Source organism: Balaenoptera borealis, assembly GCF_965194805.1.
Source record: "Balaenoptera borealis genome assembly, chromosome: 15".
Taxonomy (NCBI): Eukaryota; Metazoa; Chordata; class Mammalia; order Artiodactyla; family Balaenopteridae; genus Balaenoptera; species Balaenoptera borealis.
In genome coordinates this window covers 30,315,878-30,333,047 of record NC_138871.1, presented here as the reverse complement: position 1 = coordinate 30,333,047, position 17,170 = coordinate 30,315,878, and positions in this window count along the sequence as shown.

Here is a 17,170-nt window from a genome sequence, read left to right as displayed (position 1 = left end):
AGAAGAACAGATAAGTGACCTGGAAGATAAAAGAGTGGAAATAACTACTGCAGAGCAGAATACAGAAAAAAGAATGGAAAGAATTGAGGACAGTCTCAGAGACCACTGGGACAATGTTAAACTCACCAACATTCGAATTATAGGGCTGCCAGAAGAAGAAGAGAAAAAGAAAGGGTCTGAGAAAATATTTGAAGAGTTAACAGTCAAAAACTTCACTAACATGGGAAAGGAAATAGTCAATCAAATCCAGGAAGGGCAGAGTCCCATACAGGATAAAACCAAAGAGAAACATGCCGAGACACATATTAATCAAACTATCAAAAATTAAATACAAAGAAAAAATATTAAAAGCAGCAAGGGAAAAGCAAGGAATAATATACAAGGGAATCCCCATAAGGTTAATAGCTGATCTTTCAGCAGAAACTCTGCAAGCCAGAAGGGAGTAGCAGGTCGTATTTAAAGTGATGAAAGGGAAAAACCTACAACCAAGATTACTCTACCTGGCAAGGACCTTACTCAGATTCGATGGAGAAATCAAAAGGTTTACAGATAAGCAAAAACTATGAGAATTCAGCACCACCAAACCAGCTTTACAACAAATGCTAAAGGAACTTCTCTAAGCAGGAAACACAAGAGAAGAAAAAGACCCACAAAAACAAACCCAAGACAATTAAGAAAATGGTCATAGGAACATACATATCGATAATCACCTTGAATGTAAATGGATTAAATGCTCCAACCAAAAGACACAGACTGGCTGAATGGATACAAAAACAAGACCCTTATATATGGTGTCTACAAGAAACCCACTTCAGACCTAGGGACACATACAGACTGAAAGTGAGGGGATGGAAAAAGATATTCCATACAAATGGAAATCAAAAGAAAGCTGGAGTAGCTATACTCATATCAGATAAAATAGACTTTAAAATAAAGACTGTTACAAGAGATAAGGAAGGACACTACATAATGATCAAAGGATCAATCCAAGAAGAAAACATAACAATTATAAATATTTATGCACCCAACATAAGAGCACCTCAATACATAAGACAAATGTTAACAGCCATAAAAGGAGAAATTGACAGTACCACAATAATAGTGGGGGACATTAACACCCAACTTACACCAATAGACAGATCATCTAGACAGCAAATAAACTAGGAAACACAAGCTTTAAATGACACAATAGACCAGATAGACTTAATTGATATTTTTAGGACATTCCACCCGAAAGCAGAAGAATGTACTTTCTTCTCAAGTGCACATGGAACGTTCTCCAAAATAGATCACATCTTGGGTCACAAATCAAGTCTCGGTAAATTTAAGAAAACTGAAATCGTATCAAGCATCTTTTCTGACCACAATGCTATGAGATTAGATATCAATTACAGAAAAAACCCTGAAAAAATACAAATACATGGAGGCTAAACAGTGCACTGCTAAATAACCAAGAGATTACTGAAGAAATTAAAAAGTACCTAGAAACAAATGACAAGGAAAACACAATGATCCAAAATCTATGGGACACACAAAAAAAACAGTTCTAAGAGGGAAGTTCATACAATGCAAGCTCACCTCAAGAAACAAGAAACATCTCAAATAAACAATCTAACCTTACACCTAAAGTAACTAGAAAAAGAAGAACAAAGAAAACACAAAGTTAGTAGAAGGAAAGGAATCATACAGATCAGAGCAGAGATAAACGAAATAGAAATGAAGAAAACAATAGCAAAGATCAATAAAACTAAAAGTTGGTTCTTTGAGACGATAAACAAAATTCATAAAACTTTAGCCAGACTCATCAAGAAAAAAAGGGAGAGGACTCAAATCAATAAAATCAGAAATGAAAAAGAAGAGATTACAACTAACACTGCAGAAATACAAAAGATCATAAAAGACTACTACAAGCAACTATATGCCAACAAAATGGACAACCTGGAAGAAATGGACAAGATCTTGGAAAGGTACAACCTTCCAGGATTGAACCAGGAAGAATTAGAAAATATAAACAGACCAATCACAGGTAATGAAATTGAAACTGTAATTAAAAGTTTTCCAACAAACAAGAGTCCAGGACTAGATGGCTTCACAGGCGAATTCTATCAAACATTTAGAGAAGAGTTAAACACTTATTCTTCTCAAACTCTTCCAAAAAATTGCAGAGGGAGGAACACTCCCAAATTCGTTCTACAAGGCCACCATCACCCTGATACCAAAACCAGACAAAGATATCACACAAAAAAAGAAAAATACAGACCAACATCACTGATGAACATAGACGCAAAAATACTCAACAAAATACTAGCAAACAGAATCCAACAACACATTAAAAGGATCATACACCATGATCAAGTGGGATTTATCCCAGGGATGCAAGGATTCTTCAATATACGCAAAACAATCAATGTGATATACCGTATTAACAAATTAAACAATAAAAACCATATGATCATCTCAATAGAGGCAGAAAAAGCTTTTGACAAAATTTAACACCCATTTATGATTTTAAAACACTCTCCAGAAAGTGGGAAGAGAGGGAACCTACCTCAAAATAATGAAAGCCATATACAACAAACCCACAGCAAATATCATTCTCAATGGTAAAAAAAACTGAAAGCTTTTCCTCTAAGATCAGGAACAAGACAAGGTTGCCCACTCTTGCCACTATTGTTCAATATAGTATTTGAAGTCCTAGCCATGGCAATCAGAGAAGAAAAAGAAATAAAATGAATACAAATTGGAAAAGAAGAAGTAAAACTGTCACTGTTTGCTGATGACATGATCCTATATATAGAAAATCCTAAAGATGCCACCAAAAAACTACTAGAACTAATCAATCAATTTAGTAAGGTTGCAGGATACAAAATTAATGCACAGAAATCTCTTACATTCCTATACACTAACAACAAAAGTTCAGAAATAGAAATTAAGGAAAAAATCCCATTTGCCATTGCAACGAAAAGAATAAAATACCTAGGAATAAACCTACCTAAGGAAGCAAAAAACCTGTACTCAGGAAATTATAAAACACTGATGAAAGAAATCAAAGATAACATAAACAGATGGAGAAATATACCATGCTCCTGGATTGGAAGAATCAATGTTGTGAAAATGACTATACTACCCAAAGCAATCTACAGGTTCAATGCAATCCCTATCAAATTACCAATGGCATTTTTCACAGAACTAGAGAAAGAAATTTTACAATTTGTATGGAAACACGAAAGACCCTGAATAGCCAAAGCAATCTTGAGAAAGAAAAACGGAACTGGAGCAATCAGGCTCCCTGACTTCAGACTATATTACAAAGCTACAGTAATCAAGACAGTATGGTACTAGCACAAAAACAGAAATATAGGTCAATGGAACAGGATATAAAGCCCAGAGATAAACCCATGCACATATGGTCACCTTATCTTTGACAAGGAGGCAAGAATATGCAATGGAGAAAAGACAGACTCTTCAATAAGTGGTGCTGGGAAAAATGGATAGATACATGTAAAAGAATGAAATTAGAACACTCCCTAACACCATACACAAAAATAAACTCAAAATGGATTAAAGACCTAAATGTAAGGCCAGACACTATAAAACTCTTACAGGAAAACATGGACAGAACCCTCTATGACATAAATCACAGCAAGATCCTTTGTGACCCACCTCCTATAATAAAGGAAATAAAAACAAAAATAAACAAATGGGACCTAATGAAACTTAAACACTTTTGCACAGCAAAGGAAACCATAAACAAGATGAAAAGACAACCCTCAGAATGGGAGAAAATATTTGCAAACGAACCAACTGACAAAGCATTAATCTCCAAAATATACAAGCAGCTCATGCAGCTGAATATCAAAAAAACAAGCAACCCAATCCAAAAATGGGCAGAAGACCTAAATAGACATTTCTCCAAAGAAGACATACAGATGGCCAATAAATATGTGAAAAGGTGCTCAATATCACTAATCATTAGAGAAATGCAAATCAAAATGACAGTGAGGTATCACCTCACACCAGTCAGAATGGCTATGATCAAAAAATCTAGAAACAAGAAATGCTGGAGAGGGTGTGGAGAAAAGGGAACCTTCCGGCACTGTTGGTGGGAATGTGAATTGATACAGTCACTATGGAGAACAGTATGGAGGTTCCTTAAAAAACTAAAAATAGAACTACCATATGGCCCAGCAATCCCACTACTGGGCATATACCCTGAGGAAACCATAATTCAAAAAATACATGTGCCACAATATTCATTGCAGCACTCTTTACAATAGCCAGGATGTGGGAACAACCTAAATGCCCACCAACAGATGAATGGACAAAAAAGATGTGGCACATATATACAATGGAATATTACTCAGCCATAAAAAGGAACGAAATTGAGTTATTTGTAGTGAGGTGGATGGACTTAGAATCTGTCTTACAGAGTGAAGTAAGTTAGAAAGAGAAAAACAAATACCGTATGTTAACTCATATATATGGAATTTTAAAAAGCAGTACTGATGAACCTAGTGGCAGAGCAGGAATAAAGACACAGACATAGAGAATGGACTTGAGGGCATAGGGTGGTAAGGGGAAGCTGGGATGAAGTGACAGAGTAGCATTGACATTTGTACACTACCAAATGTAAAATGGATGACTAGTGGGAAGTTGCTGCATAACACAAGGAGATCAACTTGATGCTTTGTGATGACCTAGAGGGATGGGATAGGGAGGGTGGAAGGGAGGCTCAAGAGGACGGGGATATGGAGATATATGTATACATATAGCTGATTCACTTTGTTGAAACTAATACAACATTGGAAAGCATTTATACTCCAATAAAGATGTGAAAAATATATATATAAATTTACCAATAGATGAAAAGTAAATGAATGAAAAGATACATGCCATACATACATTAATCATAAGAAAGCTGGATTAGCTATTTTAATAACAAGGTTAACTCAATAACAAGTAATATTATCAGACATAAAAAAGGACATTTCAAAATGATGAAAAGCTAATTCATCAAAAAGATTTGATAATCCTAAATGTTCTGGTGACCAATAACACAGCATCAAAATAAATGAAGCCAGGGCTTCCCTGGTGGTGCAGTGGTTAAGAATCTGCCTGCCAATGCAGGGGACACAGGTTCGAGCCCTGGTCTGGGAAGATCCCACATGCCATGGAGCAACTAAGCCCGTGAGCCACAACTACTGAGCCTGTGCATCTGGAGCCTGTGCTCTGCAACGGGAGAGGCCGCGATGGTGAGAGGCTTGCACACCACAATGAAGAGTGGCCCCCACTCGCCACAACTGGAGAAAGCCCTCACACAGAAATGAAGACCCAACACAGCCAAAAATAAATATAAATGAATAAATAAATTTATTAAAAGAAAATAATAAATAAATAAATAAATAAAGCCAAAGCTGACAGAGATGAATGGAAAAATAGAGTAATCCATAACTAATTATAATCTTGAACATGCCTTTCTCAGTAAATGAAAGAATAAAGAGGGTGACATCAGCAAAATGGAGGGCAAAGAGTCCCAATGCTCATCTCCTCCCATAAAGCCAACAAGGAAACAACTACAAACTGATGAAAATATCTCAGGGAAAGCTCTATACTACAAAGAACCATCAGGCAAAACCCTGAAGAACTCAAAAATTGAGTATAGTCACATAGAAAATATAGCAATCATTGTACCTGCATTACTGCGTCTCATATTTCAGAGCTGCTCACAGCCAAGAGCGATACCCTTAGAGGCATTTCGCTCCATAGGGGAAAGAAGAGGGGGAAATCCCAGCCAGTCTCACCTTGTGGACATTTGCAGCCTTTGGTACTGAGTCCTTCTACAGTCTTTGCCAGCACTGATCCCAGTTGATGAAGCTGCTCGGAGTTCCTGTCACGGCATCTCTTCCCAGGGACCAGGGCTGTTGCTGAGGTGAGACCTGCCCCCAGGGGTCCCAGTTGGTTCTGTGCCCTGCTCTTGAGGATCAGGATGCTACAACACCTCACCATATATGGAAATGAAACTGCTGTTTCTCTGTGCCCCACTCCCAGCACCTTGCTTTGTCCCACTATTACTACCCCAGCCACTCCTGCTCTGAGCCTGAATAAAATGAAAAGTTCAACAATGAGATAGAAATCATAAAAAGAATCAGACAAGTTCTGGTGCTGAGAAATACAATAAATGAAATGAAGAACGCAATAGAGAGCTTTAACAACAAGCTCAACCAGGCAAAAGAAACAATCTGTGAACTCGAAGACAGATCTCTTGATATTATCCAGTCAGAGAAAAAATAATTTAGAATTAAAAAGAGTAAAGAAAACATACATGAATTATGAGGTACCATCAAACAAAACAATATATGCATTATTGGAGTCCCAGAAGGATAAGAGATATAGGAAAGCTTATTTAAATAAATAATGGCTAAAAACTTCCTAAATCTGGGAAGAGATATGGTCCTCAGGGGACATGAAGCTCAAAGATTCCCAAAGAGTTTAACCCAAAGAGATCTTCACTGAGACACATTATAATCAAGGTCTCAAAAATCAAAGACAAAGAGAAATTTGAAAGCAACAAGAGAAAAAAGACCCATCACATACAAGGAAATTCCAATAAGGCTATCAACAAATTTCTCAACAGAAACGTTGCAGGCCAGGAGAGTGTGGGATGGTATACTCAAAGTGACCAAGAAAAAAACCTGTCCACCAAATATACTTTACCCAGCAAAGTTGTCCTTCAGAAATGAAAGAGAGAAAAAGAATTTCCCAGAAAATTATTAGAAAGTTATTAATGGATCTAAAGACAAAAGTAGACAACAATGAAATAATATTAGGGGACTTCAATACCCCACTTCAGATAGATCATCCAGACAGAAAATCAGTGTATTTGAACTAAACTTTATACCAAATGGACATATAGAGAACATTTCAACCAATGGCAGCAGAACACACTCTTCTCAAACCCACGTGAAACATACTCCAGGATAAATCATATATTAAGTCACAAAACAAGTTTCAACAAATTTAAAAATATTGAAATCATATCAAGTATCTATTCTAAACACAATGGCATAAAACTAGAAATCAGTAACAGGAGGAAAATTCACGAATATCTGGAAATTTCACAATACACTTCTGAACAACCAATGGGTCAAAGAAGAAATCAAAAGAGAAATTTTAAAATATCTTGAGAAAAACAAAAATGGAAACACAACATACCAAAATTTGGGGGATACAGCAAAAGTAGTTCCAAGAGGAAAGTTTGCACCAACAAACGTTTAATTAAGAAAAAGTAAGATCTTAAACTTACAAACTAAACTTACATCTCAAGAAACTAAAAAAGGAAGAAAAAACTAAGCTGAAAGTTAGAAGAGGAAAGGAAATAGTAAAGATTAGAGCAGAAATTAATAAATTAGAACTAGAATGACAATGGAAAAGATCAACAAAAGACTAAGAGCTGTTTTTTAAAAAAAAAGATAAACAAAACTGACAAACCTTTAGCCAGACTAAGAAAAAAGAAGATGACTCAGATTAATAACATTATAAATGAAAGAGGAGACATTACAACTGATACCACAGAAATACAAAGAATGATAAGAAACTAGTAAGAAAAATTATATGTCAATAAATTAGAAAACTTACAGAGAATGGATAAATTCCTAGAAAAACACAACTTACCAAGATGTAAGCTTGAGGTAATAGAAAAACTGGATAGGTCAATAATGAGCAAGGAGATTTAACTAGTAATGAAAAATCTCCCAACAAATAAAAGCTCAGGACCAGGTGACTTCACAGGTGAATTCTACCAAACATTTAAAGAATAATTAATACAAATCCTTCTCAAACTCTTCGAAAATACTGAGGAGGAAGGAACACTTGCAAACTCATTTTATGAGGCCAGCATTACCCTGCTACTAAAGCCAGAAGGATACGACAAGAAAATAAAATTACAGGCCAATATCCCTGATGAACACAGATGTAAAATTCCCAACAAAATGCTAGCAAACCAAATTCAAGAGCATAGTAAAAGGATCATACACCATGATCAAGTGGGATTCATCCCTGACATGTAAGGGTGGTTTAACATAATGCAAGTCAATAAATGTGACACACCACATTAACAGAATGAAGAATTAAAATAACATGATCATTTCAATAGATGCAGAAAAAGCACTTGACAAAATTCAACATCTTTTCGTGATAAAAACTCTCAACAAATTAGGTATATAAGAAATGCTCCTCAACATAATAAAGGCCTTATATAACAAGGCCACAGCTAACATCATACTCAATAGTGAAAAGTTAAAAGTCTTTCCTCTAAGATCAGGAACAATTCAAGAATGCCCACACTGACCATTTCTAGTCAACAGTACTAGAAGTTCCAGCCAGAGCAATTAAGCAAGAATAAGGAATAATAGGCATCTAAATTGGAAAGGAATAAGTAAGATTATCTCTGTTTGCAGGTGACACATTCTTATATACAGAAAATCGTAAAGGCACCACCAAAAACTGTTAGATCTAATATATTCAATAAAAAAAGTTCTCAAATTTGCAGGATACAAAATCAACATATAGGAATCAATTGTGTTTCTATACACCAACAACAAACTATTTGAAAGAGAAATTAATAAAGCAATCTCACAACAGCATCAAAAACAATAAAATACTTAAGAATAAAGTTAATCAAGAAGTACACTGAAAACTATAAGACATTGATGAAAGAGACTGAAGACAATACAAATAAATGGAACAATATACCGTGTTCTCGGATTGGAAGAATTAATATTGTGAAAATGTCCATACTACCAAAAGCAATCTACAGATTCAATGCAATACCTATCAAAATTCCAATGACATTTTTCACAGAAATAGTTAAAAACTATCCTAAAATTGGTACAGAACTACGAAAGACCCCAAATAGCTGAGGCAATCCTGAGAAAGAATAACAAAGCTGGAAGTATCGCACTTCCTGATTTCAAGCTGTATTGCAAAGCTAGTTATCAAAACAGTATGGAACTGGCATACAAATAGGCACATAGACGAGGGGAACAGAATAGAGAGCCCAGTCATAAGCCCACATATATACAGTCAACTAATTTTTGGCAAGGACATCAAGAACACATATGGAGAAAGGATAGTGTCTGCAATAAATTGTGCTGGGAAAGTTGGATATCCAAATGCAAAAGACTAACTGGACACCTATCTTACATCACTCAGAAAAATTAACTTGAAATAGATAAAAGACTTCAGTGTAAGGCCTGAAACCATAAAACTCTGAGAAGAAAACATAGGGAAAAGAACCTTGACATTGGACTTGGCAATGATTTTTTGCATAAAACACCATAAGCACAAGCAACAAAAGCTAGAACAAACAAGTGGAACTACATCAAACTACAGAGCTTCTGCACAGCAAAGGAAACAATCAATAAATTGAAAAGATAACATACAGATTGGGAGAAAATATTCATAAGCCATATACCTGGTAAATGGTTAATATCTAAAATATATAAAGAACTCATAAAACACAATAGCAAAAAGCAAATAATCCAACTTAAAAATCAGAAAATAAGCTAAATAGACATTTTTCCAAAGAAGACACATGAATGACAAAGAGGTATATGAAAGGCTGCTCAACATAACTAATCATGAGGGAAATGTAAATCAAAATCACAATATCACCTTACACATGTTAAAATGGCAATTTTCTAAAAAAGAAGAAATAACAAATGTTTGTAAGGATGTGGAAAAAAGGGAACTCATACATTGTTGGTGGGAATGTAAATTGGTACAATCATTATGGAAAACAATATGGCAGTTCCTCAAAAAAAGTAAAAATTGAACTACCATATGATCCAGCAATCCCACTCCTGGGTATATATCCAAAGGAATTGAAATCAGTATCTCAAAGAGATATCTACATACCCATGCTCACTGCAACATTATTCACAATAGCCAAAATATGGAAACAATATATAATTAAGCCATAAAGAAGAAGGGAAATCCTGCCATTTGTAACAACATGGATTAATGTGGAGGGCATTATGTCAAGTGAAATAAGTCAGACAGATAAAACAAATACTGTGTGGTATCATTTATATGTGGAATCTTTTATAAAAAAGTCAGTTTTATAGAAACAGAATAGAATGGTTGTTGCCAAGTCCTGAGGTAGGGGGAAATTAAGCGGGTAAATTAAAGGGCACACATTTTTAATTTTAAGAAGAATAAGTTCTGAGGATCTAATGTATATCATGGTGACTACAGTTAATAATATAGTATCATATACATGAAAGTTACTGAGAGTAGATCTTAAGTATTTTCACTACACAAACAAAAAGAGTTAACTATGTGAGGTGATGGAAGTGTTAATTAATTTGATACTGGCAATCATTTCATAATGCATGTGTGTATCAAATCATCACATAGTACACTTTAAATACGTACAATTATACTTTTCAATTATTCCTCAATTTAAAAAAACCAAGTAGACAGAAAGTCAGGAAGTATATAGGAAAGTTGAACATCACTATTGAGCAACATGACCTAATTGAAATTATAGTAAGGACATACATCAATGCAGAATAAGCATTCTTTTTAAGAGTTTATGGAACATTCACCAAGATAGACCACATTTTTGGCCATAAGACACACCTTAACATATTTAAAAGGATAGAAGTTATACAATGGCTGCTCTCAGACCACAAGGAAATTAAACTAGCAATTAATAAAAGAAAGATAATTAGAAAACCCCAAAATACATGGGGTATTTTGGGAATACATACTTCTAAATAACACGTGGGTCAAAGAAGAAATCTCAAGTGAAATTTGAAAATATTTTGAACTAAATGAAAATAAAAACACTAGTTATCAAAATTTGTGGAAAGCAGTGAAAGCAGTACATTTAGAGGAATACTTATAGCATTAAATATGTATTAGGAAAGAAGAAAGATCTAAAATAAATAATCTCAGTTTCCACCTTAGCAAAATAGAAAAAGAAGAACAAACTAAATCAAAAGTAAGCAGAAGAAAAGAAATACTAACATTTAGAGCAGGAGTCAATGAAATTAAAACACGACATCAATAGAGAGCATAAAGAAAACCAAAAGCTGGTTCTTTGAAAAGATCAATAAAATCAGTAAGTCTCTGGCCAGGCTAATTAAGGAAAAAGGAGAGAGGACAAAATTACTAAAATCGGAAATGAAAAAAGGACATCACTACAGGTCCTATAGACATTAAAAATATAATAAAGGAATCTATGAATAATTCTATGCCCAAAATTTGATAACCTAGATAAATGTACCAATTCCTTGATAGACACAATTTACCAAAACTCACACAAGAAGAAATAGACAATCTAAATATGCCTATATAAACTAAAGAAATTGAATCAATAATTAACAACTTTTTAAAACAAAGCACTATGTCTAAATGGGTTCATTGGTGAATTCTACTACACATTTTAAGGAGGAAAGTATACCTATTCTCTACAATGTCTTTCAGAGGATAGAGGCAGAAGAAATATTTCAGAACTCATTCAATGAGGCCAGAATTACCCTAATACCAAAACCAGACAAAGACATACGAAGAAGAAGGAGGAGAAGAAGAGGAAGAGGAAGAGGAAGAAGAAGAAGAAGGAGAAGGAGAAGGAGAAGGAGAAGGGGAAGGGGAAGAAGGAGAAGAAGCAGAAGCAGAAGCAGAAGCAGAAGAAGAAGAAGAAGCAGAAGAAGAAGAAGAAGAAGAAGAAGAAGAAGAAGAAGAAGAAGAAGAAGAAGAAGAAGAAGAAGAAGAAGAAGAAGAAGAAGAAGAAGAAGAAGAAGGAGGAGGAGGAGGAGGAGGAGGAGGAGGAGGAGGAGGAGGAGGAGGAGGAGGAGGAGGAGGAGGAGGAGGAGGAGGAGGAGGAGCAGGAGGAGGCGGAGGAGGAGGAGGAGAAGAAGAAGGAGAAGAAGGAGATTATTACAGGCCAATATCTCTCAAGAGCATAGTGCAAAAATTCTCAAAAAAATTTTAGCAAATAAAATTCAACAATATATAAAAAGAATGGTACACCTTGACCAAGTGGGATCTATGTAGGTATACAAGGCTGGTTCAGCGTTCAAAAATCAATTATGTAATCCATCACATCAACAGACTAAAAAAGAAAAATCACATGATCATGTCAATAGATGCAGGAAAAGCATGTGACAAAATTCAACACCATTCATGATAAAAACTCTCAGTAAGCTAGGAATAGAGGGGAACTTCCTCAACTTGATAAAGAATATCTACAAAAAACAAACAGAAAACCTACATCTAGCATTATACTTAGTGGTGAGAAACTGGAAGGTTTCACATTAGGATCAGGAACAAGGCAAGAATGCCCCACTCACCACTTCTTTTCAGCATCATACTGAAAGTACTAGATAATGCAATAAGATAAGAAAAGGGTGGGGAAGAGCATACAGACTGAGAAGAAAGAAATATAACTGTTTGTTCACAGATGACATGATAGTCTATATAGAAAGTCTGAAGGAATCAACAACAAAAAAATCCTGGAACTAGTAAGTGATTATAGCAAGGTTGTAGGATACAAAGTTAACATACAAAATTCCATTGCTTTCCTATATACCAGCAATGAACAAGTGAAATTTGAAATTAAAAACACAATACCATTTACATTAACACTCCAAAAACTTAAATGTTTGGATATAAATCTAGCAAAATATGTATAAGATCCATATGAGGAAAACAGCAAAACTCTGAAGAACAAAACTTTAAAACTAAATAAATAGAGAGATATTCAATGTTCATGGATAGGAAGACTCAATATTGTCAAGATGTCTGTTCTTTCCAACTTGATCTATAGATTCAATGCAATCTCAATCAAAATCCCAGGAAGTTACTTTGTGGATAGCAACAGACTACTTCTAAAGTTTATATGGATAGGCAAAATACCCAGAACAGCCAACACAATATTGGAGAGCAAAATTGGAGGACTGATGCTACTGCATGGAGACTTACTATAAAGCTACAGTAATCAAGACATGTGGTATTGGCAGAAGAATAGACAAATGAATGAAACAGAATAGAGAGTCCAGAAATAGACCCCAACTGACATAGTCAACTGATCTTTGACACAGAAGAAAAGGCAATGCAATGGGTTAAAGATAGTCTTTTCAGCAAATGGTGCTGGAAAAACTGGGCATCCACATGAAAAAAGAAAAAAAGAATCTAGACACAGATATTAAATCCTTCACAAAAATTAACTCAAAATGGATCATAAACATAAGCATAAAACAAAACTATAAAACTCCTAGAAAATAACAAGGGAGAAAACGTAGATGACATTGGGTATAGCACTTACTCTTTACATACAACACCAAAGGCACAATTCACAAGACAAATAACTGATAAGCTGGGCTTCATTAAAATTAAAAATGTCTTCTTTGTGAAAAATCACTGTCAAGAGAATGAAAAGACAAACCACAGACTGGGAGAAATTATTCGTAAAAGACACATTTGATAAAGAACTATTATACAAAACACACAAAGAATTCTTAAAACAATAAGAAAACAAAGAACCCAATTAAAAAATGGGCCAAAGACCTTAACAAACACCTCACAAAAGAAGATACACAGATAGAAAATAAGCACATGAAAAGATGCTCCATATCATATGTCACCAGGTAAATGCAAATTAAAGAAATGAGATACCACTACACACCTACTACAAAGGCCAAAAGTCAGAACACTGACAACATCAAATGCTGGTTAAGATGTGGAGCAACAGGAACTCTTATTTATTTATGATGGGAATTCAAAATGGCACAGCCACTTTGAAAGATAGCTTAGCAGTTTCTTACAAAATTAAATAACTCTCATCATACAACCCAGAAACTGCACTCCTTAGTATTTACTCCAATGAGCTGAAACCTTGCACACAAAACCCTGCACATGAATGTTTATAGAAGCTTTATTCATAATTGCTAAAACTTGGAAGTAATCAAGATGTCCTTCAGTAGGTGAATGGATAAAAAACTGTGGTACCCCTAGACAATGGAACAATATACAGCACTAAAGAAATAAGCTATCAAGCCATGAAAGACATGGAGAAATCTTAAATGCATATTACTAAATGAAATAAGCTAATCTGAAAATGCAACACACTGTATGATTCCAACTACATAACATTATGGAAATGGAAATAGCAAAACTATGGAGAAAAAAAGAATCAGTGGTTGCCATGGGTTGGGGAGATGAATAGGCAGAGCACAGAGGATTTTTAGGGCAGTGAAAATATTCTGTATTATAGTATAATGATGAATATATGTTATTATGCATTTGTCCAAACCTCTCAAATGTAAACCACCAAGAGTGAATCCTAATGTAAACTATGGACTTTAGGTAATTATGATGGGTCAGTGTAGGTTCATCAGTTGTAACAAATGTACCATTCTCATAGGAGATGTTTATAATGGGGTGGACTGCACATGTGAGGGGTGTAGGTGGTACATGACATCTCTTTATGTTCCTCTTAATTTTGCTGTGAACCTGAAACTAAAAAAACCCTATATCTTACATAATACTTAGCAATGACAGTACTTGCCATCTAACATGGGAAACAATGCAAAGATATTCAATTTCACCCCTCATATTTAACATTTTGCTAGAAATCCTAGCAAGTACAATAGGCAAGAAAAAGAAACAAAGGGATATAATTTTGACAAGTATTAGTTAAACTCTATTTACAGATGACATGTTTAGGTTAATAAAATAAGGAATCAATCTACAAAAATCCTACTGAAATGAATAATTAAATTTACAAATGTTACAGAATAAATTGTCAATAAACAAATACACATTTTATTTTTATATACTAGCAAGGAATTACTAGAAATTAAACATTTAAAAATACCATTTAGAGGGGCATTCAAAATGGCTGAGGAGTAAGACGTGGAGATCACCTTCCTCTCCACAAATACATCAGAAATACATCTACATGTGAAACAACTCCTACAGAACACCTACTGAACGCTGGCAGAAGACCTCAGATTTCCAAAAAGGCAAGAAACACCCCACGTACCTGGGTAGGGCAAAAGAAAAAAGAAAAAACAGAGACAAAAGAATAGGGACAGGACCTGCACCTCGGGGAGGGAGCTGTGAAGGAGGAAAAGTTTCCACACACTAGGAAACGCCTTCACTGGTGGAGATGGGGGGTGGCAGGATGGGGAAGCTTTGGAGCCACAAAGGAGAGCACAGCAATAGGGGTGCAGAGGACAAAGCGGAGAGATTCCCACCCAGAGGATTGGTGCCGACCAGCACTCACCAGCTTGAGAAGCTTATCTACTCATCTACTGGGGTGGGTGGGGGCTGGGAGCTGAGGCTCGGGCTTCGGAGGTCAGATCCCAGGGAGAGGACTGGGTCTGACTGCGTGAACAGAGCCTGAAGGGGGCTAGTACACCACAGATATCTGGGAGGGAATCCAGGAAAATGTCTGGAACTGCCTAAGAGGCAAGAGACCATTGTTTCAGGGTGCATGAGGAAAGGGGATTCAGAGCACTGCCTAAACGAGCTCCAGACACAGGAACGAGCCGTGGCTATCAGCGCGGACACCAGAGATGGACATGAGATGTTAAGGCTCCTACTGCAGCCACCAAGAATCCTGTGTGCAAGCACAGATCACTATCCACATGTACCCCTCCCTCCCCCTGGCCTGAGTGAGCCAGAGCCCCCTAATCAGCTGCTACTTTAACCCAGTCCTGTCTGGGCAGGGAACAGATGCCCTCAGGTGACCTCCATGCAGAGGCAGGGCCGAATCCAAAGCTGAGCCCCAGGAGCTGTGAGAACAAAGAAGAGAAAGGGAAATTTCTCCCAGCAGCCTCAGGAGCAGTATATTAAATCTCCACAATCAACTTGATGTAGCCTGCACCTGTGGAATACCTGAATAGACAACGAATCATCACAAAATTGAGGCAGTGGACTTTGGGAGCAACTGTAGACTTAGGGTTAGCTTTCTATATCTAATCTGTTTCTGGTTTTAGGTTTAGTTTAGTTTAATATTTAGAGCTTATTATCATTGGTAGATTTGTTTATTGATTTGGTTGCTCTCTTCCATTTTATATGCATATATATATTTTTTCCTTTTTCTCTTTTTCTGAGTGTGTATATGCATGCCTTTTGGTGTGATTTTGTCTGTATAGCTTTGTTTTTACCATTTTTCCTAGGATTCTGTGTATCTGTTTTTCTTTTTTTTTTTAAGTATAGTTTTCACGTTTGTTATCATTGGTGGTTGCTCTCTTCCTTCTTTTTTTATTACTTTTTTATTTTTAACAATTTTTTTATTTTAATAATTTTTTATTTATTTTAATTTTTTTTCTTTCTTTTCTCCCTTTTCATCTGAGCCGAGTGGCTGACAGGGTCTTGGTGCTCCGGCGAGGTGTCAGGCCTGAGCCTCTGAGGTGGGAGAGACAAGCTCAGGACATAGGTTCACCAGAGACTTCTGGGCCCCAAGTAATATCAAATGGTGAAACCTCTCCTAGAGATCTCCATCGCAATGCTAAGACCAAGCTCCACTCAACAACCAACAAGCAACAGTGCTGGACACCCTATGCCAAATAACTAGGAAGATAGAAACACAACCCCACTCATTAGCAGAGAGGGGCTGCCTAAAATCATAATAAGTTCACAGACACCTGAAAACACACCACCAGATCCAGTCCTGCCCACCAGAAACACAAGATCCAGCCTCATCAACCAGAACACAGACACCAGTCCCCTCTACCAGGAAGCCTACACAACCCACTGAACCAACCTTAGCCACTGGAGGTAGACACGAAAAATAACGGGAACTACGAACCTGCAGCCTGTGAAAAGAAGACCCCAAACACAGTAAGTTAAACAAAATGAGAAGACAGAGAAATATGCAGCAGATGAGGGAGCAAGATAAAAACCCACCAGACCAAACAAATGAAGAGGAAATAGGCAGTCTACATGAAAAAGAATTCAGAGTAATGATAGTAAAGATGATCCAAAATCTTGGAAATAAAATGGAGAAAATACAAGAAACGTTTAACAACAACCTAGAAGAGCTAAAGAGCAAACAAACAGTGATGAACAACACAATAAATGAAATTTAAAATTCTCTAGAAGGAATCAATAGCAGAAAAACTGAGGCAGAAGAACGTATGACCTGGAAGATAAAATA